This window comes from Sinocyclocheilus grahami, unplaced genomic scaffold, assembly GCF_001515645.1.
Source record: "Sinocyclocheilus grahami isolate Dianchi unplaced genomic scaffold, SAMN03320097.WGS_v1.1 scaffold1621.1, whole genome shotgun sequence".
NCBI lineage: Eukaryota > Metazoa > Chordata > Actinopteri > Cypriniformes > Cyprinidae > Sinocyclocheilus > Sinocyclocheilus grahami.
In genome coordinates, this window is record NW_015506800.1 from 158,780 (window position 1) to 163,263 (window position 4,484).

Genomic DNA, 4,484 nt, shown 5'->3' on the forward strand with positions numbered 1-4,484 from the left:
ACCACACCAAATCTCCAAATCTCCTGATGAGAACCAGACCGAGAAACTTATGTGCACCCTTGACTATAGTGTTTCCAATATGAGATCACTATTTATATCATTTATTTAATCCAGCCATTCCTGATTTACTGCATGTCTTTTTTCACAAAATCTTTTCTATTAGGCCTGATTTCAAACAGAACAGTTTGTGCTTCCAGTCATAAAACTGCAGCCACTGGAAAAGAAAGAGTTAAGAGTGATGGAAGCCAATGATACATTATAGTGGTTTCAGAAATACATTGATACATTGACACTGCGCTTATGAGACGTGCAAGCAAAGCCGAAGCAGTAGAGCAGGGCTGTCAAACTCAGTTCCTGGAGCCCTGCAGAGTTTAGTCCCAATCCTGCTCCAACACACACACACACACACCATGTAGTTTCCAAATGAGCCTGAAGGACTTGATTAGCTGGATCAGGTGTGTTTAATCAGGGTTGAAGCTAAACTCTAAACTCTCAAGGAACTGAGTTTTGTGTGGGAGAGTTTTACAAAACTGCAAACAAAAAAATGTGATTATGTGTAAAGGCCCTGATATACTGATGGGGAAGTAGTTCTGCGTTCTTGGTTTAGAGGTAAAGAGAAGTTGGATATAAGCAAGCAGTGGTTTACTGTTAGCTGCTGAGAGCGGCGTTTAGATGAGTGTGGAAATATACTTCATACAGCGGTGAGAAAACAGCAGTTAAGAAAGCATCTGATCATAGCGATGTGGATGTTTGCACCAGATCTGCAATCTGCACTCCAGTAAAGTCACATCAGGTTTATTTCTATAACACTTCATGCAGTACACTGCTTTAAAGCAAGGAGCTGAACTGTATTAAACATGAAAAAACAGCATCAGTTAGAACATCATCTTGGCTTTCTGCTATAAAGCAGCTCTATATGAATGTGTATGTACAGTATAACTCAATATTTTAATGAATTGCAAAAGCTGAATAATCAAGCAAAGCCTACTGGTTAATCGTGTAATAATGGACGATTAGTTGATGAATCATTCTAATAATCATTATATTAATCGGTTTGTTGCAGCCCTAGTCAGAGATCCAGTCAGATGTGGGACAGATTTGTTGAAATGCGTCATGTCTTCGTGTCTGCAGCTGTCGAACATGCTCCCGGCTCTGATGGGTCCGCTTCTGCTGGGCTCACACGCCTCCACCACCAGCCTGTGGTTCACCATCGCTCTGCTGGTCACTACGGTCTCTCACTGCGGCTACCACCTGCCCCTGCTGCCCTCACCTGAGTTCCACGACTACCACCATCTCAAGTAAGTCCGGGCCTCAATATCAAGAGTCTACACAAAGAAGGCTTGAGGTGAGGTGAACCAGTCCTGGGACTGCGGTGAGTTTCCATGCACCATGCAATAGCGAGTTATAAAGCCAGAATCATATGATAAAGTCACAGTTGCTTTATAAAGTCAGAATTGCATGATATGAAGCCGGAATTTCATGATATTATGTGTTTCTATCATGAAATTTAATTGTGTGATAAAATGTCACAAATTATATCTTTTAATATTTTTTATTCAGTGGCGGAAATGGGCTTCCATACACACATATACATATATGCTGCATAGATATATTCTCCTCTCTCTAAGTCTCATCATTGTTCAGTGTTTGGGCAATCTTTTGCCATGAATTATAACTCACATAGACATCTTTATAATATTTTAGGCTAGAGTTGGCTCTTCACACAATCTCTCAACCCTGCAGGCATGCATTGGGCTTATTTTGCATGTGTTTGGTCTCTTCAGTTTTTTTTTCTGGCTATCTTGGGACATTGTACAAGTACTGCAAAACAATTAAAAGCGCATGAGCCACCTTCCTGTTACAAAAACCATGTGATGCACGTACAAAACTGCTGATGAAATCTACATGTTGCGTAAAAACTAAAAGCAAAGTATACTTGGGTTAAAAGTGACGGAGGCCGGGGGTGTTTGTTACACAGTTTTTCTCACTTTTAATAATTTCCTCACATTTATCTGCTTCAAATGAAGGCTGTTTGGAAATCAACAACTGTGTGAATTAAAGTCACATACAGAGAGTGCAGTTACAGTCTTCTCAACAGCAGGTGAAGGTTTTACATTTTTAGTCTACATTTTGCACGTTTCATTTTTTTCTAAAACAGCAAGCAATTAAAAGGTATTGAATAAATAAATAAGAGGCTAACTGAAAAAATACATGACAGACAGTGTGAGTGAGTGAGCGAGTGTGTGAGTGTGCGCGTGAGTGAGTGTGTGTGTGTGTGTGTGAGTGAGCGAGTGAGTGTCTGTGTGTGTTGTTGATTTTTACAGTAGGATCAAATGTTGCCTTACACATTGTAGCATTCTGTCTGCAGAAGTGAATGGGGAGCGTTGTGTTACATTGTTCAGCAGTGATGAGTGCAACGCTGATAGATGTCCTTCTAGAAAATGCTTGAAATATGTGTTCTGTGTGAATGGCTTGGTTTCAGTTTTGATGTAAACAAGATTTTCTCTGTGTTGATGTTCTCTTTTCCGCTATATTTGTAATGAACATTGCAGCAGCGCCGCATCTAGTGGCTTCACCTGGATAGACTAACAAACACATTAATGCAACAACACTTACATCGTCAGCTGATAAGGCTGCCTGACGCACTCCTAAAATTGACAAGAATGTGGACATTTAAATTCAATGAATATTTGAATTTTTCTCTCAACCCAACTGAAAATGTGTATTCCGTTTACATGGAGCATTTTCATTCGGATTGCACTTTTAAGCTGATTGTGATCAGAATACAGTGCTCCATGTAAACACACCTAATGTGTTGAATCACGCTGGTAAGTTTTGCAATGCCAAGCACCACTCTCATTTCACGGAAAATGTAGAAATCTAGTGAAACGACACATTGTAATTGAAGTGCTGTTGTGAACGATTAATTGTTTTATTGTTTATATTTAACAGGTTAGGGTTAGCACCACACCAAATCTCCAGGTGCTCTGATGAGAACCAGACCGAGAAACTTATGTGCACCCTTGACTATAGTGTTTCCAATATGAGATCACTATTTATATCATTTATTTAATCCAGCCATTCCTGATTTACTGCATGTCTTTTTTCACAAAATCTTTTCTATTAGGCCTGATTTCAAACAGAACAGTTTGTGCTTCCAGTCATAAAACTGCAGCCACTGGAAAAGAAAGAGTTAAGAGTGATGGAAGCCAATGATACATTATAGTGGTTTCAGAAATACATTGATACATTGACACTGCGCTTATGAGACGTGCAAGCAAAGCCGAAGCAGTAGAGCAGGGCTGTCAAACTCAGTTCCTGGAGCCCTGCAGAGTTTAGTCCCAATCCTGCTCCAACACACACACACACACACCATGTAGTTTCCAAATGAGCCTGAAGGACTTGATTAGCTGGATCAGGTGTGTTTAATCAGGGTTGAAGCTAAACTCTAAACTCTCAAGGAACTGAGTTTTGTGTGGGAGAGTTTTACAAAACTGCAAACAAAAAAATGTGATTATGTGTAAAGGCCCTGATATACTGATGGGGAAGTAGTTCTGCGTTCTTGGTTTAGAGGTAAAGAGAAGTTGGATATAAGCAAGCAGTGGTTTACTGTTAGCTGCTGAGAGCGGCGTTTAGATGAGTGTGGAAATATACTTCATACAGCGGTGAGAAAACAGCAGTTAAGAAAGCATCTGATCATAGCGATGTGGATGTTTGCACCAGATCTGCAATCTGCACTCCAGTAAAGTCACATCAGGTTTATTTCTATAACACTTCATGCAGTACACTGCTTTAAAGCAAGGAGCTGAACTGTATTAAACATGAAAAAACAGCATCAGTTAGAACATCATCTTGGCTTTCTGCTATAAAGCAGCTCTATATGAATGTGTATGTACAGTATAACTCAATATTTTAATGAATTGCAAAAGCTGAATAATCAAGCAAAGCCTACTGGTTAATCGTGTAATAATGGACGATTAGTTGATGAATCATTCTAATAATCATTATATTAATCGGTTTGTTGCAGCCCTAGTCAGAGATCCAGTCAGATGTGGGACAGATTTGTTGAAATGCGTCATGTCTTCGTGTCTGCAGCTGTCGAACATGCTCCCGGCTCTGATGGGTCCGCTTCTGCTGGGCTCACACGCCTCCACCACCAGCCTGTGGTTCACCATCGCTCTGCTGGTCACTACGGTCTCTCACTGCGGCTACCACCTGCCCCTGCTGCCCTCACCTGAGTTCCACGACTACCACCATCTCAAGTACGTGCAGGCCGCAATGTCAAGAGTTTCAAGAAAAACGGTTGAAGTAAAGTGAGTGTTTCAGAGTCCTGGGACTGTGATGCATTCCGAAAGAATACTTCGTTTTTTTTTACACGCATGCTAGCGCAGGTGCAGGCGTATCCGCATAGCCTTTCAAAATACACTCCATCTGATGTAATTGTGTACACACGCACACTCACTCTCTCACTCACTCACACTCAC